Genomic DNA, 26,100 nt, shown 5'->3' on the forward strand with positions numbered 1-26,100 from the left:
GCATTTGAAAACTAAGTAAAAAAGCCAGAGTTATGTGTAATTATAAAAATAACGAAACAAAATGTGAAAAATTGAAAAAATGTCAAAGTTCTTTAATTACAGAAGACAAGAGAAGAATCTTGAATATCGGGATAAGGAATGCAACTGGAAAACGAGCTTTCAATGGTGAGCAGGCAACAAATAAAGATTAAGTGGTGTAATAGAGAAACAGAAAAGAAACTGTAGGACGTTCATGTGGAGCCTATTCCTATTTTGCTGTGAAAGCTGGACACTGTTGACGACAGGCAGAAATCTCCTAAGCGACATAAATGTACGTTTGGAGAAACCCGCCGAGGAGCAGGTACACAAATAATGATGAGAACATTTGAAAAGCAGTCAGTGAAAGGGAAAACAAAATTTTTGGGCACTGATTAAAGCACAGCAAGTCTGTATAACATACAGCCTACCAGAAAGAAACATTTTGGAACTGAACTCACGAGGTGGCCAAGAAATGAAATTATGGAAGAAATACGTGACGTAGCAAAACGCCAAATTATGAAAAAACACAGAATTCTACAAAAAACTGTGAAGAGTACATACATAGTCAGTTGTAAATCATCGGTAGAACACCAATAAAATAACTGACTCGTCATTTCAATCGAAAAAGAAACAAAAAATTTTTATTAGTAATGCATCCATAAGTAATATCAAAATCAAATGGTTCAAATGGCTCTGAGCACTACGGGACTTAACTTCTAAGGTCATCAGTCCCCTAGAACTTAGAAGTACTTAAACCTAACTAACCAAAGGACATCACACACATTCATGCCCAAGGCAGGATTCGAACCTGCGACCGTAGCGGTAGCGCGGTTCCAGACTGTAGCGCCTAGAACCGCTCGGCCACATTAATATCATCATTTACTCTATTGATTAGCATCACAGCGCTGGTCACTGCCCACGCTACACACAGAGACACTACTCTGCACCGCTCTAGAAGCATACAAACGCGAGCGCGCGCGCGCTTGCTCACACACAAACAGACACACGCACACACACACACACACACACACACACACACACACACACACACACACACACACACATACACACTCACGCACACACACACACACGTAACACTTTTGGCTTTCGTGTTGACACTGTGGCCCACCTGAAAAAGTTGAGTCTGTCACAGGTCCTGCTAATGGGACATCACTGTACGATCCATTAAAGTATGAAGTATACAATATGGTGCATAAGCTTCCTTTTCTCTATAGTCATTATCTGACCATTAATATTAGATACTGATTGAGAACTGTTTCTCCAATTGCTATAGTTATAGCTTCCGTCCCCAGAATATGCTTCGCACTTCATTTTCGTCGACGGGTTTCCTGATAGCACGCTACTGACCTCAGTACACCTGTTTCGGCGATTAGTTCCTAAACGTTCCCTCCACTGTGCCCCATGTTGCTTGCATTAACTTATTTTATACATCATCAATATGTAGGATATTATATATTAATTTAGTCACTGGTTATGCGCACTTGCATTTTCATCTACGTTTTATGGCTACTACAGCTGCGTAATTTTTTGTTTTATTACTTTATCTATCTTCTATCCCCACTCTGAGAGCAGCCTGAATATATGCACGGAATCAGCTGATAAGGTCCAGTACTTGCATGAAGTCTGTACTTTTTGTTTGTTGTCCTTATACCATATCTGAACATATACTACATCCATATGTATGAACTTACGAACTCTATCTGCATTAACGCATATTATTATTGTATTACATACTAGTTTGGCCCTGCTGCTTCACTCCCGTTGTCTGCATGCTCTGCAGAGATTTTTTTCGTTTAATTGAATTTTTGTGCTGTTCATAAATTGCAACATATTCTAAGCTTTCCACGCTAATGAAGGCCATAGAAGCACAGTCGTCCGATCTTCTCCGGATCTACTTATGACCAGCTAGAGTTGGAGGACTTTGTTAAAACTGCCTTTAGAGTTCTTATGGCGATATTTCCATAGTAACTTTTAGCCTTTAACACGTATTTCGCTAGAAGTTAAATAAAAGGTATCATAGAATTAGTTCTAAGAATGTTCTCATACAACGAAATATTTTCATAAAATTCTCATTCCCTATTTCATCCCCTTATTTCTTCAATTTCCAAAAAATCCTAAAACACCTATTTTTTTTTATTTTGCAGCGAGAAGTCAAGAAAAAATGGTTTCATAATGAAATATTTCATAAAAATTTTTATCAACTATTTCGCCCTTTAGGGGTTGAGTGTCTAAAAACGCTGAAACACGTTGTTCTTTATTCCCAACCGTGTAGCCAAATACAAATTTTCGTAGATTTAGCTTCCCATATTTCGTCCCGTCTGGATCTGAATATCCGTAAGCATTGAGACATGTAATTATGGCTGTAGCTTCAAAAATGCTTTAATTGTTCCATAATAAAGATTAATTACATGTTCCATGATTTAGGTGTGAAATCGTATTTAGATCCTTTTGCAACAAGTTTGGCAACGTTCTATGAAAATCAAAAAATTAAACAGGCCGCAGGACTGTAACATAATTAACATTATCTTAGGCTTTCGTAGCTATGGACATGAGCTACAATTTTTCAGCAATTCGTAAAACGTTGTAGAATAAAGTTTATTTGTTTTCTTAGATAAACACAAAATCTTTCTCACTGTAACTGATTACTTTCGTCCAACATATTTACGTCATTCCATTCTTGTAAGGTATCAGTAACTTTCATCGAGAATTCCGAAGTTCCCCACAAGTAGCAGCCAGTGGCTTATTTAGCGTTCATATAAGTGTTGTAGTCAAGTTTAAACTTGGTTTGAGTGTTGTTTAGTTAAATCCGTCAAATCATTGTGCAGCTTCGTAATTAGCAGGGGCAGCGGCTACTTCACCTCCATTTGAGTTGAATTTCCAAAAATGCTGAAACACGTATTTCTTTGTTTCTGGTCGGAACTGATTAATCAATTTTCGTAGTTCTAGCTTCAAAATTGCATTAATAGTGACATTTTTCAAAATACTTTTCATCCTGTTTTTCACCCCCTTAGGGGTGGAATTTCGAAAAATCCCTTCTTGAACGATGCCTATAGCATAATATCCAAACGCTCTTCAAATTTCAAATTATAACCTTAGCGCTCTTGGCTGGGCGAGATTCTTTTATTTCTATAGTACCACGGTACTATGCTGCACATACCTGTTTATTTTTGATGCTTGCTAATAATGCGATAATTCTAGACATGTGCTATCTCTTGATCATTAAATTTTTAAACTTTTCATCCTTAAATTTTCTAATATTCGTATCTAACTTATACTTACTTGTATATTTTACTGTACAGACCTCTGAAGAAGAGCACTAGCTGGCTGAATCCGTTAAATAAGTGAAGTTTCTTTCGTGTAACTGGTTGCTGATTTTTTTAACAATTATACTTACAGTTGCTGTAGATGGATAAAGTACTGACTTTATTATTAAATTACGTTAATTTTTTACCATTCCCCCCATGGTGTGTTATCTAAATAATCCTCGACATTGAATTATGAATTACGTAAGATGTGTGTGTTAACTGAGATTTAGTTTTACTTTTCTCTTTAATCACCTCTTGCCGTTTACTCTACATTTTTATTCCGTTGTGCTTGTTTACTCTTGCTAAATATAGTTTAGCCTTGTTATTATCTCATTATTAAGAATGCCGCTGGTTATGACTTAATTACTAATGTTTCTCTTGATGTGCATAACAGATCGGTATATCTATGTTGGAATCCATGGGATTCCTGTGTGCAGCGACTGTTCGGTATATAACTTGCAGAATGCAGCGATCAGTTGCAAATAATCTGAATTTATCGCTGATCGATTTCGCCTATGGAGTAGCCATCATAAGTATTATAGAAAATAGCAACAAGCATATGCAGGACAGTGTAATGCAATAAAAATTCAAATGAGAAAAATATGTACCGTTCATCACCCAGTGTCGTTACATCAAAATTGCGCTTAAACACATATCTTTCAAATTTGAATACATGATCACACATATAAGCACATTCAGAAAAAGGGACTGGTGAATCTATTGTACTACAATGGCCCAGTTAGAAAGCCCAACTGTTTGAGCAGATCTTTACAGGGAGCCGGGATACTTGTTTTAGTTATTATTTTAATGGTCCTTTCCTGCAATTTGAAAACTATGTTCATGTTTTATGCATAGACCCCAAAATATGGTTTCATTGCTAAAGATAGAGAGCATATAGTAGTATTAGTTAAGAATATGCCATTGCCTGTCACAAGCTGATGAAAATTTATATGCTAGTGGTACTGTGAGTTCATGACAATTCAGGTGACAGTCAAAAGTAATTCATAAAAAAGCTATTGTTTAATATATGGTTATAATGTTACTGTCATCAGCAAAGAATTTATCTCCACATCTAACGTAGTCTGTTAAGTCACTGATGCATACCCAAAACAGTATTGTTGCTAACAAGCTGCACTGAGGGACTCTTGTGTTATCACGCTTGGAATCTGATATATTTTTAAGTTAAAATTTTGCTTTATGCGTACCGTTCGTATGCTGTGTTTCAGATATGATCGAAAGATCGAATCCAGCTGTTGGCAGTTTCTCTTATTCCCAGTCAATCTACACTGGGGTGATAAGAGGCGTGGAATATCTCCTAATATCGTGTCGGAGATACTTCTTCCCAGCACAGTGCATCGACTCGATGTGGCGTGGACTCAACAAGTCGCTGATGGCCATATACAAAAATATTGAGCTATGCTGCCTCTACAGCCGTCCATAATTCCGAAAGTGTTGCTGGTGCAGGATGTTGTGGACAAGCTGACCTTTCGACTATGTTCCGTAAATATTTGATGGGATTCACGTCGGTCGATCTGGGTGGTCAAGTCATTCGCTCGAACTGTCCAGATTGTTCTCCAGACCAATCGCGAATATTGTGCCCCAGTGATACGTGTCGGAACATGAAGTCCATGAATTGCTGCAGTTGGACTCCAAGTAGCCGAATACAACCATATCCAGTCCATTCCATGTACACACAACTCACACCATTATGGAGCCCTCTCCAGATTTCACAGTGGCTTGTTGACATCTTGGGTCCATGGCTTCATGAGGTGAGCACCACACTCGAATCCTACCGTCAGGTCTCACCTATTGAAATCCTGACTCGTGTGACCATGCCACGGCTTTCCAGTAGTCTGGGGTCGAACCCATATGGTCACTAGCTCAGGAGAGACGCTGCATACAGTCGATGTAAAGCAGTTAGCAAAGGCACTCTCGTCGGTCGTCTGCTATCATAGCCCATTAACGTCATATTTCGATGCACTGTCCTTACTGATACGTCCCAAATTGATGTCTGTGGTTATTGGACGCAGTCTTTCTTGTCTGTTAGCACTGAGCAACACTACGCAAGCACCACTGCTCTCGGTCTTTAAGAGAAGGCCGTCGGCCACTACGTTGTCCGTGATGAGAGATCATGCTTGAAATTTGGTATTCTCGGTTAACTCTTGAGATTGTGCATCTCAGAATACTCAATTCCCTAAAGATTTCCAAAATGGAATGTTGCGTGCGTCTAGCTATAACGATTACTCCACGTTCAAAGTTGGGCTGACTTAATTACGTCAGAAACCTTTTCGCATGAATCACCTGCTTTCAAATGAAGCCTCCCCTAATGCACTCTCTTTTATAGCTTGCGTACGCGATACTACTGCCATCTGTATATGTGCATATCGTTATCCAAGGACTTCTTTAGTAAAATTTTATAGCAATCAGCATCAAACGCTTTTGACAAATCTAAAAATATAGCCAGGAGTCACTGAATTTAGAAGTTGATGAAATGAGTATTCTGCAGGAAAATCGAAGGGTCACAACGATTAGATACCTAAGCTTTATGCCCTACAAACTACACAAATATGGATTCACCTTACTTAGTATCCACAAGCCGGCTGCGGAGCTCCGTGGTCGAAGACAACAATATCCTGTCAGTCACAGTGGATGTTAGCACTCGAAGATGTTAGCAATAAGACTCCAAAAACTTACAGTTGCAAACCCTCAACGTTATAAGTAGGGGGTAATACATCTTTGTATTACCAGAGCAAGTTTTATAATTGTTAAAAGGAAGTGAAGGAAAACAAGATGGGACGAAGATTACAGTTTGACATAACGTCGCCGACGAGATCACAAAACACCGGAAAAGTAAATGAATTTATCATAATATTTTAAAGAAGCATTGTATGATGTACGTCGTGTAATAGGACAGTGGCAAAAGCATTTAAGAAGTTACACGGTATGATAAAAGCATACTGAATAAAATGACAGACTGCATTCGAGAAAAATCCGATTTAATACTCGCGGGCTGTGTGGAGTACGACCTCTTGTTGTCTGGCAAGAAAATCGAAAGTTAAATGTAATTGTGTTACAAAATTACATGAAGATCAGGAGTAAATACGAGTAGCTGAACATAATATAGTTCGCTCGGCAATATTCATGCTATTATTAACTGGAAAGATTGCGTTCTCTCCTGAGAGATCACGTATACGGAAAAGAGGGATCCCTCAGACCGCGGCAGTGATGAGTAGTGTTTGCTGCCAAGACACAATGCTCCTGGGTCAGCCCATCCCCCAACACACATCAGTTTTGGATGTTCACTCAGCGACAGCAGGTGGATGGGGCTTGCGTTCTCTCCTGAGACATCACGTGTACGGAAAAGAAGGATCCCTCAGACCGCGGCAGTGGTGAGTAGTGTTTGCTGCCAAGACAGAATGATCCTGGGTCAGCCCATCCCCCAACACACATCAGTTTTGGATGTTCACTCAGCGACAGAAGGTGGATGGGGCTCCACAGTGACATGTATTTTGGATGTTCACTCAATGACTTAACGTACACAGCATAGCTGTGTGATCGATCATGGTCGAAGAATATCTCTGCATCCCCGTCTGAACAGCAGCAGGGTTGATAGATACTTTTAGACAAATGATACCAGACTGATCTCCAATAACGTGGAAAATTCAGATTGAATATTCACATCGTTTCTACGCGATAAAATTGTAGCTATTTGGTGTAACTCTCGTCTTGATTATCAATAATGCAGAAAAATGGAATGGCTAATATCTCTCAGTAAAAAGAGAATTATATTGGATCTGTGGTGTTATCGATGTTGTGTCTTCAGGTGGGTCTGATGCAGCTCTGCTCGCTGGTCTGTTCTACTTAAGTCTCTTCCAGAACTATTCCAACATTGTTGTAATCAAGCCTTCTTCTGCCTCTAAAACTTTGATTATCCACGCTACCATTAATCAAAAACTATATATCCCACTGCCTCAAGGAAGTGCTGTCAAGCAATCCTTTCTTTTTGTCTCATTGTCCCGTTGCTGCTGCCCGATTCGGTGCAGCAGCTCTTTACCTTCATCATTATTCTGGTGCACACCTCAAGCGCTACCATTCTCTTTGTCTATATTACTTTTAAAGTCCACGTTTCACCTCCATACACCAACAAGGCAAAACATTAAGTCCACTGCCCACCGCAACGTTGGATGCTCCCTGGTGGCGTTGCGGGCACGTGATGCGGAGCGGACACGGGAGTTGGGGGATCACCCTAGCAAAGATGTGGGCTGTAAATGGAGAAATCCATTGAGATAAACGACTTTGACAAAGGGCAGATTATTATTACGCAGAGCCATGAACAAGTGTCTCGAAAATGGTGAAGCTGGTGGAATGTTCACGTGCTACTGTCGTGAGCATTTACGGAAACAAGTAGGATAGTGAAACCACTAATAGGCGCTAAATGGTTTGAAGTCTACGAGTCTTGACAGAACGTGGGGTTTGGAGGCTTGTCTGCTCTGTAAAGTAGGGTAAATCTCAGCCGAAAGAGCGCAATGTTGATGCGAGCACAATTATTTCGGAGCACACCGTTCATCGTACATTGTCGAACATGGACCTCTGCAGCAGACCACCCCAAGGTATTCATGTGTTGACCCAACGACATCGTCAGTTACAATTACAGTGGCACGTGACCATTGGGATTCAACATTCGATCAATGGAAACGTGTCGGCTCTTCCGGTAAAGCACATTTTTGCTACTGTAGGACTATGGTCGTCTCCACAAACGCCGCCATCGACGTGAACGGCTGTGCGAAACGTGTAGCGTACCACGAGCGCAGGCTGATGGGAGCAGTATTATACTATGGAAGACATTCTCCTGCGCTTGCAAGGGACCTGTGGTAGTAATGGAAGACATGCTGACAGCTGTGAACCAGATGCATCCCTTCATGCTTGATGCTTCCCCGAGGGCGATGTCACCTTTCAGTAGTATAACTGTCCGTGTCTCGGAGCCAGCACTGTGCTACAGTGGTTTGAGGAGTGTTATAGTGAACTCACGTTGATGTCTCAGCAACCAGGTTCGCCTGTTGTAAAACCTAAGGAAACCAACTGAGTCGCTGTCAGACGCAATCACCACGTGCGCAAGTCAGCGGCACGTTATTTAGGCGAATTACACGACCTGTGCGTAGACGTCCAGTACCACATACCTTCAGAAACCGACCAACAAAATGTCAGATTACTGATGCGGAGAACCAGTGATGTATTTCGTTTCAGAGAAGGACAAACAAGCTTTTAAGCAGATGGTCATAATGTTTTGACTCATCAGTGTATGAGAACACGCTCGAGACGTAACTATAAAACATATTCTCTGACTCTTAAAATCACCTTGCATATTATCATATCTGTCATATGCTGTGTGACACAGGGTACCTTACTTACCCAATTTACTGTTCCTGTAGTCTATGATGCGTGGAAAGAAATATTATTGATATGGCTCCAAGTGAGCTCCGAACCTCTCTAATTTTGTCTTCACAGTATTTTCGCGAGATATTATTAGAAGGAAGCAAATATATTGTGCGAGAATTCTGGTAACGTACGATCTGGGATTTTTTACAGTAAACCACACTGCAGCGTCTGCCACTTGAGTTGGGCGAACATCTCCGTGACGCTTCAATGCTTACTAAATGAATCTGGATATTCTGTATTTCTTCTATTTCGTATCGATACAACACTAACAACTTATACTTAAGTTTCGATCGAAGGACTTTTTTGTGAGGTACCTCCTCGCTGGACTTCCTGAGGACTCAGTCTTCTGACATTACCCACTAGGTCATTTTTATGTATTGAAAACAGTAATAATACAATGAAACTCTGAACTACTTTCCCATCTGGAGATTAACTATAAAAAATTTGTGATACTGCGCTCAGTTCATTGAGATAAATGGTGTGATATTCCGTATGCAGGTATTCAGTTCTTTACGCGACGTTTCAGCACCGTATCATATGCTTTCCAGAAGTCAAAGCATAATGTGGCATCCAGTCGTTCGCCGGTATCTACTGCCTTCCGGGTCTCGTGTATGAACAGACCAAGATCGCCCGCAGCATCGAAATTTGTGGTTGGTTGATTGATTTGAGTGTGAGGACCAAACAGCGAGGTCATCGGTCCCATCGGATTGGGGAAGGAAGTCGACCCTGGCCTTTCAAAGGAACCGTCCCGGCATTTGCCTGAAATAATTTAGGGAAATCACGGAAATCCTAAATCAGGATGGCCTGACGAGGATTTCAGTCGTCGTCCCCCCGAATGCGACAGTGTCCTAACCACTGCGCCACCTCGCTCGATCGAAAATTTTATTGGCGCTTGGTTCCACGATCACGGTACGTAAAGGCGCAAGGTTTTAGTCGTCTTTGCGTTTCCTTGAATGTTACTCCGTAGAAAGAAATAATTACGGGCTATCAAGCACGGGTCCAAAATTTCACACGTGCAACAATGAGAACGTTTGCGAAAGGAAGACACGCCTCTTCGCCTCCGAGGACGAAATGCAAAGATTCGCCATCAGATCATGGTCACAATTTTCTTCGGCTGTGAAAAGGATTGTGTACACAGAATTTATGGCAAAGTGTACAACTGTTAACACCCGTTCATGCTGTGCAACACTGGGATCGGTGTACAACGCTTTGATGAAGAGGAGTCGCGCAAAATTGAGCAACAGCATTGTCCTTCTGCACGATAACGCAACAACGCTCGCGGCTCGCACAACAGAAGCTTTGCTTCAGCGTTTTCACTGGGAGGTTTTCAAGCATCCGTCAGAAAGCCTAAACCTTGCACAATACGTTTTCTATCTTTCCGGCAAGCTGAAAACACTTCGGCGGGTGGGGGGTGGGTAGGGGGAGGGGTACAAACATGTTTTCCAACTATCAACGGCGGAGACGCTCACACAGCTGTTCTCGAGTGGTTCCGCGACTTAGAAGCGGGTTTTTATCGTCGAGGAAGTGAAGGATTGATTCCGACCGTTCTTTGCGGAGACTTGGAGACTGTGCAGAAAAAATAGTGTCACGTATCTGTGTCCTTTGTAGTGTACTGCGGCATTCGTTAAAAGTTTCTTGGCCCATCATAATAATGTGTTTCGTCGTGGATTAAGACTAGTTTATTTCACGAACCATGTTGTTAAATTGCCTTTCCCTTGTCGATCAATTCTAGCTCTTTTTCAATCCAGAGGTCACTTATTTCGGTGTTCAAAAAAATCTTATCGATTAACAGGCTGCGTTACTTCGAATAAAGCGATCGAGCTTTCGATGCAGTCTCCGCCATCGTTATCAGGAGTTAAAATCACTGACTGCCGGGACTGGTGCGGCGATATGTCTGTGTAGTTCTTATGGCAGTGTCTGGAACCTTCCAGAGAGAACCGGAGTGACTCATGGCAACTTGGGCAGCTCCTAGCATCTTCGTACCGCCGCGGGACCTAGTGACGTCAGACGCCGCGAAGGGCTGGCGTCATGTATGAAACTGTTGCTCCCGCGTCCAGCAAACATGAAGCCTACGTCATTGCTTTCGCTCAATGTCCACAAGTACTCTCCCATGCCCTACTAAGTGTGTACCCCTGGTCTCTGTTAAAATTGTCGCTTGTGGTGCTAATTTCGGCCTCTTCTTTTGCAGCGGAATGGTGTTTGAGCCAGAACTCCCGTCTTTTGAGACTGTATTTTATACTCGTTTTCACTCAGGGTCGACTTCTGAACTTCTCTTTCTTTGACGCGTCACGAATGCTATGCACGACGCTCCACAACACTGGGAATAGTTGATCTATGTAGATGCTAGCACATTCACAGGGGACACCATACACCCCAGGGACTCGAAGGCCTATGTTCTCTTTAATGGGGCGTAACATATCTCTTATTTTGGAGGTGGGAGGTGCCCAATTTGCCTTTCGAGTATGCGTCTCTGTAGCCATCTCCGAAAGGTTGCAGACGCTGCTATTACATCTATATAAGCCAGGAAGTCAGTGATTTTAACTCTTGATGACGATGGCGAGGATAGCTATCGAAAAGCCGAGTGTTTTATTCGAAGTGTCACGGCTAGTAAACCGAGAATATTTTACTATAGCATGCCACCAGGAAAGACTCCGAGGACACATATGTAATGCTGTAGTTCGTGCGTGGAATTGTTCCAGAAAAGCTTCTTGTGCTACTGCCATCGGCTATTTCATATCCTCTTTATTTCTACCGTCGTCCTTTATTTTCCTGTTCCAATAACAAAACTCTTCTACTACCTTAAGTGCTTCATTTCCTTATCTAATTCCTTCAGCATCTACTCATTTTACTTAATAAAATACCGAACGTGCCGTATATACGAACGTCTTTTTTTTTTAATGTTTAATGTTTTGTGTTAGTGTGTACCTCTGTTAATGTCGGTTTCAGACTCTTCGGCACCTATCGCTTACCCTGCTACGCCTCTGTTCGCAGGTGCGGCCGAGATGCGAGGGGCAGTCTGGATGGAGGACGTCAGTCGGCGCGCGAGGCTTCCGCTTGAGCCCCGGGAGTTTGCTCGTAGACTTCGACCTCCAGCTGCAGATGTTCCGCCCCTGACAAAAATCACGATACTCACTACGTTCCCACAGATCCTAGCCCTTACAACTGTGAAAATGAAACTTATTTAGCGACCATGTATTTTAAGTCAAATAAAGGATTGGAAGCTACTATTTTGTTTAAGGAGATGTTGTCACGTAACCTCCCCAAACACTAAGATGACGGCTTAAGCTCGAAGTAGATATAAGTGAAATTGCAGAGAGGCCGGATCGAATGAATGGATGCTGAAGGAAAAGAAAAATAATTTTTGATGATTTTGCATCTCAATGGCGTTTGAACATTGACGAAAAAACGAATCACAAGAGGCGTTATAGCAGCAGCTATAAAATCATTAATAATTACGACAATGAAAATGACGCAACATTTACCAAAAATCTTATAGCGGTACACATTACTTTCAGATAAAATAAACAGTCAGAGAATCAATGTTAACAAACTCACAAGTTTACAGACAATAAACTTACAAAAAACCTGAAAAAAAGATACATTAACATAAGGCTGCCAGCTCAAGTTTGCTCGGACACCGATCGATAGGTCCCTTCAAACTTAAACAGATACAGGGCAAAATTAAAACCGGATAATCACAAATCGCACGCCAGAAGATCTTTCAAGGACTTTCAATGACCTTACAACTTTAGCCAAACAACTCAAGCTTGCTTATCTCGCCATAGTAATCTTGCACGAAAGAAATCACTTTCGCATTTTATAGAAAAACAGTGGAAAACGGTTAAAAGAAAGCTCGTAATACAAAATTCTTGTAAATTTCTTGTGAATGCATGAATGCAGATATGAAACTCCACATGCGTTTACATGCACATCAGTATTCGAAAACAATCTGACGGCGTATGGTGGAGGGTATTTCTACTGCCATTAATTGATCTCCCCTACACTGTTTCGCTCGCGAATGCCGCGTGGGAAGAATTATTGTAGGGGTCCGAGTTTGATAAACAGTCCTCAAGACTCTGTCAAACAAGCGCTTTTTAAGCCTCTACTTTAGTAGATGAATTACATTTACTTAGGATTCTTCCTATTAATCTCAGTCTGGCATCTGATTTTCCTCTAGTGTGTTTTATGCGGTCATAAGACGGAGGGTGCTCCTGACAAATTGTCGTTGTTGTGGTCTCCAGTCCAGAGACTGGTTTGATGCAGCTCTCCATGCTACTCTACCCTGTGGAAGCTTCTTCCACTCCCAGTACCTACTGCAACCTACATCCTTCTCAATCTGTTCAGTGTATTCATCTCTTGGTCTCCCTCTACGATTTTTACCCCCCATGCTGTCCTCCAATACTAAATTAGTCATCCCTTGATGCCTCAGAATATGTCCTACCAAGCGATATTTTCTTCTAGTCAAATTGTGCCATAACATTTCTCTTTTCTCCAATTCTATTCAGTATCTCCTCATTAGTTACGTGATCTACCCCTCTAATCTTCAGCATTCTGCTGTAGCATCACATTTCGAAAGCTTCAATTCTCTTCGTGTCTGAACTATTTATCGTCCATGTGTCACTTCCATACATGGCTACACTTCAAACAAATACTTTCAGACACGAGTTCCTAACACTTAAATCTATACTCGATGTTAACAAATTTCTCTTCTTCAAAAACGCTTTCCTTGCCATTGCCAGTCTACATTTTATATTCTCTCTATTCGACCATCATTAGTTATATTGCTCCCGAAATAGCAAAACTCCTTTACTACTTTAAGCGTCTCATTTCCTAATCTAATGCCCTCAGAATCACCCGATTTAATTCGACTACATTCCATTATCCTCGTTTTGCTTTTGTTGATGTTCATCTTATATCCTCCTTTCAAGACACTGTCCATTCCGTTGAGCTGCTCTTCCAAGTCCTTTGCTGTCTCTGACAGAATTACAATGTCATCGGCGAACTTCAAAGTTTTTATTTCTCCTCCATGGATTTTAATTTTTACTCTGAATTTTTCTTTTATCTCCTTTACTGCTTGCTCAATATACAGATTGAATAACATCGGGAAGAGGGTACAAACCTGTCTCACTCCCTTCCCCACCACTGCTACCCTTTCATGCCCCTCGACTCTTATAACTGCCATCTAGTTTCTATACAAATTGTAAATAGCCTTTCGCTCCCTGTATTTTACCCCTGCCACCTTCAGAATTTGAAGTGCCGCTGAAAAATACGGTAGTTACTGTTTCCAGCAATTTGTAATCAATACTGCAGATGTGTGTAGACTTGTAGTTGAGATGGTTAAGTAACCTAAAAAGTCATTCTGCAGGGGGTGAAGAAGGAATTTATTGGTCACGAAGGACGCATGACGCGTTTCGGAATTATTTCCATCTTCATAAATCCAAGTGCAAAGGAGGAGGAGGAGATTAGAGTTTAACGTCCCGTCGACAACGAGGTCATTAGAGACGGTGCGCAAGCTCGGGTGAGGGAAGGATGGGGAAGGAAATCGGCCGTGCCCTTTCAAAGGAACCATCCCGGCATTTGCCTGAAGCGATTTAGGGAAATCACGGAAAACCTAAATCAGGATGGCTGGAGACGGGATTGAACCGTCGTCCTCCCGAATGCGGATCCAGTGTGCTAACCACTGCGCCACCTCGCTCGGTTTCCAAGTGCAAAGGTAGCACAAGGACAACACTACTAGTCTGTGATCACATGTTACGTGTACAACTGGTAATGTCATTGTCCTTGCGTTGCATTTGCACTTTTATTACTGAAGATGGAAATAATTCCGAAACGCGTCAAGCATACTTTTTTAATCAATAAATTCGTTCTTCACTTGTTGTATGACTTTTTATGTGACCATGCTATCTTAAATTCAGATCTACACATATTTACTAGATTAGTAGCTAACCTCTTGTGTGACTTCATGTCACATCCTTATTACAATTGCAGACGTAGGTAGTGGATTTCTTTTCCTATGTGTGCACAATATATTACATGCATTTACGCTCAGGGACAGCTCCCACAGTCCGCAGCTCGTGGTCGTGCGGTAGCGTTCTCACTTCCCATGCCCGGGTTCCCGGGTTCGATTCCCGGCGGGGTCAGGGATTTTGTCTGCCTCGTGATGACTGGGTGTTGTGTGCTGTCCTTAGGTTAGTTAAGTTTAAGTAGTTCTAAGTTCTAGGGTACTGATGACCATAGATGTTGAGTCCCGTAGTGCTCAGAGCCATTTGAACCACAGCTCTTACACTATTCGTAAATCCTCTGTAGGCTCTTCTGCAAATCGTTACTGTCTTCTGGCGTTGTCACCTCCTTACAGACAGTCCTACCACCTGTAAAGAACTTTAAAGAACTTCAGGCGCAGTCTACTAGATAATTTATATTCATTGTAAACTGTAACAATGCTATCAAAAGAATGGATCAAATGGCTCTGATCACTATGGGACTTAACTTCAGAGGTCATCAGTCCCCTAGAACTTAGAACTACTTAAACCTAACTAACCTAAGGACATCATACACATCCATGCCTGAGGCAGGATTCGAACCTGCGACCGTAGCGGTCACGCCGTTCCAGACTGTAGCGCCTAGAACCGCTCGGCCACTCCGGCCGGCTAAACAACAATGCTATAACACTTCGTTGATGTACTCCCGAAATTACCTTGACTCCTCTCGATTTTGTTCCGATGGAGCTACATGTGGAATTCTGTCTGCAAGTCTTGAATCCAGACGCATTTTCTCACTAACCTGAGGAATCCGTGTTGATTTTTATATAGGAAATTGTCGTTCTCCGTATACGTCATAATACATGAGCATAGTACATGTTCCATAATTTTACAACAGCTTGATGTCAACGACATAAACCTATAATTACGTGCATCTGTCCTACGACTCTTCTTGGAAACAGGAATGACCCGTGCTTTCATCTAGTCGCTAGGTACCCTTCGTTGTTTCAGTGACCAAGATAAATAACTGCTTTCACATAATCTCTATTGAATGTTACAGGTATCTCTGCCTGATGCCTCTCCACTACAATGCGATTGTAGTTACTTTTCTATTCCCAGATCAGTATCTGCCATTTCGAAGTTCATTCGTCCATTGAGAGGAGAGATCATCAGTCAGTTTTAAATACGAAATTTTGTTTGCCCTTAACAAGTACGCTCAAAATAGCTCGGGATATAAATATTAACACAGAAAACGTATCCACATTAAAATTTAAGGCAAATTTAACTGTTACTGAAGAAAAGTAAGTGGCGTTATACACGACAACCCAAACTGAGTTTCGCTCAGTTGACATGTGATTTCGCGAATGCAAAAGAAAGAAAAAGTAAAGAAAGTAGTTCGCACTCCATAAACGCAAACCCACGACCATGAACGCAGTGTGAAGCAAGTGTTCTTCAACGGTCGTGTGCAGACCTGAGCCACCGACAACGCAACCAATCGGAATTCCGTCCTCAGTGAGTGACTCCAGTTACTCCAGCGAGCAGCAACAAACATTTAGAACATACATGGACGCGCATATTGTTACCTGAGCTCGGCGAGCGTCTCCGTGCTCTCTTGCGAGACCCCGATCAACCCTTCTCCAGGAAATGCAGGACAAAGAAGTTCCAAAAGCGGCAGGAATCATTTCTGGCACCTTTATGGCTCAGTAAGTAACCGGAAAAAGGCCACGTGACCTGATTCTGTAACATGTGATCCATAATACCAAATAATGTGATTCATGACATCTTTCGAACGTAATTCATTTATTAGTCATACCACGACGTGCATCGACGAAAACAATTTTTATGCAGCTCACCATCTACAGGCAGGGTGTTTCATGTTACACACTTCTAGTGGATGTAGACGGGACTTAATAGATCACGTTTTACATAGGAAACCATGTCCGGAAACATCAACCAACGACGTTCAAAAAATGGTGCAAATGGCTCTGAGCACTATGGGACTAAACATCTGTGGTCATCAGTCCCCTAGAACTGAGAACTACTTAAACCTAACTAACCTAAGGACATCACACACATCCATGCCCGAGGCAGGATTCGAACCTGCGACCGTAGCAGTCGCGCGGTTCCGGACGGAGCGCCTAGAACCGCTAGACCACCGCGGCCGGCCAACGACGTTCAATTCGTAAGCGCCGGCGCCAGTAAATATGTGTATATACATGATGATTCATGGATGTTGTAGGTGGATAGCTGTATCAATTTGAGGGAAGGGTCCCTGGTTCGGACACGGACGAGTTGAAAGTTACAAGCGAAAATCATTCTGGTATCTCTGACAGTTGAATATACAAGGGATGGAACTTTGATAGTGCCAACTATTTATTTACAGCTCGTACAAAAGAAATACGTGTTTCAAAGTTTTACTGACCTTCAAAGTAGTCACCAGCATTGGGTATAACCCGTTGCCAGCGATGTCGAAGTCGTAGGATACTCTTAGCAGTGCCAGTCGTGTTGACAGTTCGAGCGGCGTTGTCTATTGCCCGACGAATTTGTAGCAGTTCTGAAGCGAATGCCGTGAAGTGTTTCCTTCAGTTTAGAAATCGAGTTAAACTCACGAGGGCTTAAGTCAGGGGAATGCAGTAGGTAGTATAGCACTTAGCAGCTCCATCAGTCAAACCAATCAGTAACAGCTTGCATTGTACGTGCTTGAGCATTGTCCTGCAAAATAATGGTCAGGCTTTGCAGATAGTGTCATCACTTCTGACTATATGCTGTTCGTTTCTGGAACACAGCCTACGACCAATCGAATCAATTTTGTACGAGCTGTAAATAAATAGTTGCCACTATTAAAGTTCCAACCCTCGTAGGTACCGGTACTGATCTTGCTAAATATGTAGCGTATACAACTTTCAGATCTAGTAGTATGGACCAAGACATGTTTGGGCTCCAAAATTCATACCTGAGGAGCTATGAGCAGTTGTTCATCTTCGCTACTGTTAAACACATTTCCTCTATTGAACAAGCGCTCATAGGTCTTAAGGTATGCATTTTAGATTCCATGTTTACTAGATATGTTTTTCTCGTTTTGGCCCATGCTATCACCTCTTAAAGCTGCCTACCGTACAATCTTCACAACAACAGTACCCATCCATGTATTCCACTGTCAGAGTTCTCAAAACCGTTTTCACTTACAACGCTCGACTCCAGAATGAGATTTTCACTCTGCAGCGGAGTGTGCGCTGATATGAAACTTCCTGGCACATTAAAACTGCGTGCCGGACCGAGACTCGAACTCGAGACCTGTGCCTTTCGCGGGCATGTGCTCTACCAACTGAGCTACCCAAGCACTACTCACGCCCCATCCTCACAGCTTTACTTCTGCCAGTACTCCGCTGCAGAGTGAAAATCTCATTCTGGAAACATCCCCCAGGCTGTGGCTAAGCCATGTCTCCGCAATATCCATTCTCTCAGGAGTGCTAGTTCTGCAAAGTTCACAGGAGAGCGTCTGTAAAGTTTGCAAGGTAGGAGACGAGATACTGGCAGAAGTAAAGCTGTGAGTACCGGACGTGACTCGTGCTTCGGTAGCTCAGATGGTAGAGCACTTGCCCGCGAAAGGCAAAGGTCCCGAGTACGAGTCTCGGTCCGGCACACATTTTTTATCTGCCAGGAAGTTTCATATCAGCGCACTCTCCACTGCAGAGTGAAAATCTCATTCTGGAAACAGCCCCCAGGCTGTGGCTAAGCCATGTCTCCGCAATATCCTTTCTTTCAGGAGTGCTAGTGCTCCCAGGTTCGCAGGAGAGCTTCTGTAAAGTTTGGAAGGTAGGAGACGAGGTAGTGGCAGAAGTAAAGCTGTGAGTACCGGGCGTGAGTCGCGCTTGGGTAGCTCAGTTCGTAGAGCATTTGCCAGTGAAAGGCGAAAGTCCCGAATTAGAGTTTCGGTCCGGCATACAGTTTTAATCTGCCAGGAAGCTTCAACGTTCGACTAATTGGTTTCCAGTACAGTGACCCTTACCTCAAACTGATACATTTCTCCTTCTCCATAATCCTTGAAAGTTTATAACATCATCGCGGAATTACCGTGTAATTATACATACATTTACACGCGCAGGCGGCTATAACTTTGGCGCTCTGTAGCGTCGTTGGAAGTTCCCGCACATGTGTTCCTACGCAGAACTTGGTATACTAAGGCATTCTACAACCTCTATAAGAGTGTAACGTGAATGGTGAAACACCTTGTACTACTCCTGGACGTACAGTATTACATGATATATACGTTAATTGTAAAGTCCACGAAACATTCCGAAATATCGATTCAGATAAATGGTCAAAATAACAAGAAAAGGGTTTTTTTACTATGTTTATAGATTTTCTCTGTGTTCTCTCGTCCTCATATGGCACAAATCACATCGAGAGTCCAGTTCTGCCCATATCCGACCCAACGTATCAGGAGTGACGGTAAGAACATCTGCTGCGGTGTGGTGTGGCATGTCTTCCAAGATCTGTGGTACAGGTGGAACAAACACGCTATACTTGGTTATAATCCCAGGATGAAAAACCGCAAGCTGTCAAGTCGAGTGACCATCGTAGCCACAGGAGTTGCACGAGGTCAGCTCCAGAAGCACCGCCTATCCAGGTACGTGGCAGCTTCGCATTCACGTAATCTCGTACACAACTGTAGAAACGTGAAGGGGGCCATCTTATTGAAAGATAAGCTCTCTGCAACCAGTTTCAAGTTACGTTATGAGCTGCAATTACAGATAGTCTGGGTAGGTGATACCATTGACAGACCTTTCAGCGACAAAGAAGCAGTGTCCAAAGACTGTCTTGTTGGTCACGTCACAGAACACTTTAACTTTCCCGGAAACCCGGACTTTTTCGACAGCTGCCTGTGGTCCTCTTTTCCTGTTATGTGTATGTTGTGCCGGTTGACCTGTTGCGACAGAAGTGGCTTCGTCACTGAAGATTAATATGGTTGCGATGTTGTCATTTTCAAGACAGTGCTGAAATGCAGATAGTGCAGTGAGTCGTCATGGCTTATGACTTGGAGAACCTGTAATTCGTAAGGCTTTACTCTTAACCGCTTACAAAGCATTTTCCATTTTTTTCGCTGAAGGATGTTCAATTCTGTATTAGCTCGATACGTAGACTTTGTGGGAGCTCGTAATATTACGTCCCTCCCATGCATGAGCAGCGCCTATTACACGGAGAGGATCCGACAGCCGATCGCTTCCAGTCATTCCACCAGGAAGGAGGTAAACGCCTCGTGTTGTCTGTAGTTCAACCATGCCTAGACGCTCAATACCGCGGTTCGATCGCGTCCGCCGTGTTACTTTGTGCCAGGAAGGACTCTCAACAGGGGAGTGTCCAGGCGTCTCGGAGTGAACCAAAGCGATGTTGTTCGGACATGGAGGAAATACAGATGACATGTCTATCTCAGGCCGCCCAAGGGCTACTACTGCAGTGGATAACCGCTACCTACGGATTATGGCTAGGAGCAACCCTGACAGCAACGCTACCATGTTAAATAATGTTTTTCGTGCAGCCACAGGACGTTCTATTACGACTCAAATTGTGCGCAATAGGCTGCATGATGCGCAACTTCACTCCCGACGTCCATGGCGCCATCCATCTTTGCAACCACTATACCGTGCGGCGCAGTACAGATGGACACAATAACATGCCGAATGGACCGATAGTGTCGCATATGCCTTCAACCAGACAACCGTCGGAGACGTGTTTGGAGCCAACCCGGTCAGGCTAAACGACTTTGTCACACTGTCCTGCGAGTGCGATGTTTTGGAGTGGCAATATGTTGCGCCGACGTACGTCGCTGGTGGTCATGGAATGCGCCATAGCGGCTGTACGATACGTGAATGCCATCCTCCGACCGATAGTGCGACCTTATCGGCAGCAGATTGGCGAGGAACTCGTCCTCATGGACGACAATTCGCGCCCCCATCGAGCACATCTTGTGAATGACTTCCTTCAGGATAACGACAACGCTGAATTAGAGTGGCCAGCATGTTCTCCAGACATGAACCCTATCAAACATGCCTGGAATAGGTGGAAAAGGCCGGTTTATGGATGACGTGATCCACTAACCATTCTGAGGGATCTACGCCTAATCGCCGTTGAGCAGTGGGACAATCTGGACCAACAGTGCCTTGAAGAATTTGTGGATAGTATGCTACGACGAATACAGGAATGCATGAATGCAAGAGGACATCATACTGGGCATTAGAGGTACCGGGGCGTACAGCAATCGGGACCACCATCTCTGAAGGTCTCGCTGTATGGTGGTACAACATGCAAAGTGTGGTTTTCATGAGCAATAAAAAGGGCGGAAATGGTGTTTATGTCGATGTCTATTCAAATTTTTCGTACGGGTTGCGAAACGCTCGGAATCGAGGTGACAAAAAACTTTTATTGATGTTTCTGTAACAGTGATGTCATATTTTGTGCTCTTCCGATTGAATATCGTTTATAAGAATAATCGATTTTCACACCACGATCATGTTCAGATATATGGACGTTACGGATTAACCCATTTTAGTAGTTATAGTAGACTGGATCATTTTGCAATTATAATATGAGTAATAATTCGGTTTTTCTCATCTCCCTGGTCCAAGTCTTTCAATTGAAGGTCTTCGGATACTCTTGTGTCCCTAATCTACTTCAATAATTCGTCCGACACAAAGCATCTGAAGACAGTTACAAAAACAAAACCGGTTATCTTACATTCATGGACAACCATACATTCTTTCCATTAACGATACCAATGTTTCTCCTCCAAAGTCATGGAGCTCTAGAGATACAGATTTTCCACAACTTACGGACATTATCTTCAGCTGGAAGACAGTTTCTTCCAGTAGTTACTTAACAATAACACGTCTCAGTAGCAGAATAAAGAGGAAAAAAAGAGAAACGAGTCGCAACTGCATGTAATAACACACAGCAGTCTTTATATGATAACTATACAGTTGGAAATTAAAATATACTACATTTTTAGCTTAAGAATAAAAATTATTTGCGTGTTAATACGTACCTGTAATTGAAAACAGCACTATTTTTTGGGTGTTGCCCATTTCCGTTTTCAGTCTTCCGTATATTTACGTAAAACACGGAGGATGCAGATTTTTTAATCTACAACTTACTTATATACCCGGAAAGACAGCAATAATTTTGCTAGTGTCTTCAAACTTCAACAATAAGTATGCCTGCAAGAAGCATGAATATTTTAGCGTTTGCATACGTTACTTTAGAGGTACAGAAACCATTGTAAATCTGATTGATAGTCAACCTGTGATCATATGACAGCCACAGAGATGTTCATTATATGAAAAATCTACTTAATCAACCTATCGTACATGCTATGATTAACTGATGATACAAGAAATGTTAGAACAGCCAGAGTAATAAGCTATTACAGTTGGGAACATCCCTTATGACCGTATATACTCGGCAATGAGAACATTTTGTCTTTTGGCTTCCTCAAAGTATAAGTCTCTTATTGCATGCCTTCAGGCCTTATGTAAAGAGAAATTAGAACACAAAGAACAGCACGATACTTAATAATTTACACCCGTAAATTACCGCTTAGAGTGGAAAACTCACTAAAAGCAGTATAATCTCCACAAAGGTAGCAAAACAAACTACAGTCAGTAGGAACGTATCTCTACAAACGAAAGAGACCATAAACAGACTAGTAAGTGCAGGGATGTCTCCTTTATAATGCCGATACAGAAGAAACGCTTGCAGAAATTTTTAAAGAAGAGGTAAAAGTCCGTTAGAGGATGAAAACATAAGACATATCTCTTACCATTTGCAGAAGAAGAAATAAACTGAAGTAAATACGTTTAAAATACGTGAAAATAATTAGAAAATACAACTGCAACGGTGCCTCATCAACACAAAAAGGTCACCCGCTGAAAATGGAGGCAGAAACCTAAAATATAATGAACGACCGGACAAATAGTGGTAATGAATCGTTGTTAATAGCGTTTTCAAATCCATAAACATGACAACACGCACACACACACACACACACACACACACACACACACACAAACATTAACGCTGCATCGCTTGCATATTATACCATCTGTTTCAGTAGAGGCGTCACATTCTGTAATTCAAATGTTCATTGGAATTACGATAATATGTACGAAACTTCAAACATACATAAAATTCTGTGTAGCACTGAATTAGAATGTGATCCCAGTATTACTAACCTCTTAGAGAATGCAGTCGTACTATGATGGAAATACAACAAAGAAGCAATAGCGTGAATGTAGATGTCGAAGTATTTCACACAGATTAACCTGTAAAAAAGCATGTTTAGCCATACAACGATCATGAAAATTATTCAACAGATGATATAAAACAGATTCATAAAGCTGTTTGCTTTTGCAGTGTAATTTATGGTCACTGTTGGTGCTTTAAAAGTGTATGTGTGAGAGAGAGAAAGACAGAGAGGGAGAAATGCACAAAGGAAAACATTGTTTTACGATGGAAGATAACACAGATCTAACGAATTATTAAATAAATTTTAGTATACAAAAGTAAAAACATACACAAAGAAAATACTTTCTTTCGTGTCAATTTTTAGATGGGTTCCCTCTCGTTACAGCAAGGAATTTTTGCGGCATAGAAAATGAGACTGGGTCAGAGTCAGTAATGAAGCAGAACACCGAATGTGATTCTGTTATTCTTCTTTCCTTTGTAAAAAAAAAAAAATTAAAAAATTACAAGAAAAACGTTTGAAATTTAGTGAAAATGTTTACATCATTTACCGTTTTACTACAGTAGAGAATTCTGACCAAGTAGAGATTTAATTTGTTTTATATTTTTATTTTTATCGAACTGAATTACTGTTAAGAACAGACTGACTTATGAGGTTAGTGATGTCGGTTCCAGACAGCTTTATTCATTTATTTACGGTTATGCACCCAGGAGATATGATCAGGTGTCAGAAATACCTATGAAATAATGAACGATCACCAGAATGCATTAATGTTGACCGTGTTTAACGTTGTTCTCAGGCCTAGTAGAGTATATAAGCAGCGTGAACATCATTAGCTTAGTGATCAGTATTGGCGGTTGAGGACTTCCGGCATAAGAATTCACCCTTCCTTCTACCAACGGCCTTGTCAAAGAGGGCAGAGGAGCGGACAGAGGTTCAGGACACTCTCATGTACTAGTGGTGGGAAACTGCCCCCAAAGGCGGAAGAATCAGCAGTGATCAACGGCATGAGGATACAGAAGGCAAGGAAATCCACTGCATTAAAGACACGTAACTTGTATCCACAGGACGCGTGGCTTGTAATTGAAGAAGTGCCATGATGATCTCTCCATTGGCAAAAGATTCCGGAATAGTCCCCCATTCGGATCTCCGGGAGGGGACTGCCAAGGTGGAGGTTACCATCAGAAAAAGATTGAATAAACAATGGAAGGATAACGTTCTACGATTCGGGGCGAGAGATGTCAGATGCTTTAACGTGGCAGGGATACTAGAAAATCTGAAAAGGGAATGCAAACGCTCAATATAGATATAGTAGGGGTCAGTGAAGTGGAAAGAAGATAAGGATTTCTTGACAGATGAGTATAGGGTAATATCAATAGCAGCAGAAAATGGCGTAACGGGAATAGGATTCGTTATGAATAGGAGGGCAGGGCAAAGGGTGTGTTACTGTGAACAGTTTAGTGATAGAGTTGTTCTTATCAAAATCGACAGCAAACCAACACCGACAACGATAGTTCAGGTACACATGCCATGCCGACGTCGAAAGCTGGAGATGAAGAGATAGAGAATGTGTATGAGGATATTGGAAGGGTAATACAGTATGTAGAGGCATATGTAAATCTAATAGTCATGGGAGACTGGAATATAGTTGTAGGGGAAGGAGTAGACGAAAAGGTTACAGGAGAAAATAGGCTTGGGACAAGGAATGAGAGAGGAGAAAGACTAATTGACTTCTGAAACAAGTTTCAGCTAGTAATAACGAATACTCTGTTCAAGAATCACAAGAGGAGGAGCTATACATGGAAAGGGACGGGTGTTGCGGGAAGTTAGATTACATCATGATCAGGCAGAAATTCCGAAATCAGATACTGGATGTAAGGCGTACCCAGGAGCAGACATAGACTCTGATCACAATATAGTAGTGATGAAGAGTAGGCTCAAGTTTAAGACATTACTCCGGAAAAATCAATACGCTATGACGTGGGATACGGAAATACTAAAGAATGACGAGATACGGTTGAAATTCTCTATGGCTATAGATATAGCAATAAGGAATAGCTCAGTAGGCAGCACAGTTGAAGAGGGATAGACATCTCTAAAATGGGCCATCACAAAAGTTGGGAAAGAAAACGTAGGTACAAAAAAGGTAACTGCGAAGAAACCACGGCTAAAAGAAGAAAAACTTCAATTGATCGATGAAAGGAGGAAGTACAAACATGTTCCGGGAAACTCAGGAATAGAGAAATGCCAGTCGCTGAGGAATGAAATAAATAGTAAGCGCAGGAAAGCTAAAACGCAATGGCTGCAGGAAAAATGTGAAGACATCGAAAAAGAAATGATTGTTGGAAGGAGAAACTCAGCATACAGGAAAGTCAAAACAACATTCGGTGACATTAAAAGCAAGGGTGATAACATTAAGAGTGCAACAGAAATTCCACTGGTAAATGCAGAGGAGAGAGCGGGTAGGTGGAAAGAATACACAGAAAGCCTCTTTGAGGAGGAAGAATTGTCTGATGTGATAGAAGAAGAAACATAAGTCGACATAAAAGAGGTTGGGGATGCAGTATTAGAATCAGAAGATGGAGGACTTAAAATCAAATGAGAGAGAGGGGATCGATAACATTCCATCAGAATTTCTAAGATCATTGGGGGAAGTGGCAACAAAACGAATATTCACGTTGATGTACAGAATGTATGAGTCTGGCGACATACCATCTGACTTTTGGAAAAGCATCATCCACACGATTCCGAAGACGGCAAGAGATGACATGCGCGAGAATTACCGCACTATCAACTTAACAGCTCGTGCATTCAAGTTGCTTACAAAAATAATATACAAAAGAACGAAAAAGAAAATTGAGGATGCGCTAGATGGTGATCAGTTTGGCTTTAGGAAAGGTAAAGGCACGAGAGAGGAAATTCTGACACAGCAGTTAATAACGGAAGCAAGACTAAAGAAAAATCAAGACACGTTCATAGGATTTGTCGACCTGGAAAAAGCGTTCGACAATGTAAAATGATGCAAGATGTTCGAAATTCTGAGAAAAATAGAGGTAAGCTATAGGGAGAGACGGGTCATATACGATACGTACAACATCCAAGA

General features: G+C 42.0%; 1 protein-coding gene across 2 annotated transcripts in view; it reads left to right on the forward strand.

Moving 5' to 3' along the window:
* LOC124605472 (prolactin-releasing peptide receptor-like) overlaps nucleotides 1-12,004 on the forward strand; it is a 271,433-nt gene extending 259,429 nt beyond the window's left edge. For both annotated transcript variants that reach the window (XR_006978648.1, XM_047137179.1), the window contains one exon: nucleotides 11,772-12,004. The gene's annotated coding sequence lies outside the window, so the exon portion shown is untranslated. The remainder of the gene's footprint in view (nucleotides 1-11,771) is intronic.
* The last annotated feature ends 14,096 nt before the right edge of the window (nucleotides 12,005-26,100 follow it).

The sequence above is a fragment of the Schistocerca americana genome, chromosome 3 (assembly GCF_021461395.2).
Source record: "Schistocerca americana isolate TAMUIC-IGC-003095 chromosome 3, iqSchAmer2.1, whole genome shotgun sequence".
NCBI classification, from domain to species: domain Eukaryota; kingdom Metazoa; phylum Arthropoda; class Insecta; order Orthoptera; family Acrididae; genus Schistocerca; species Schistocerca americana.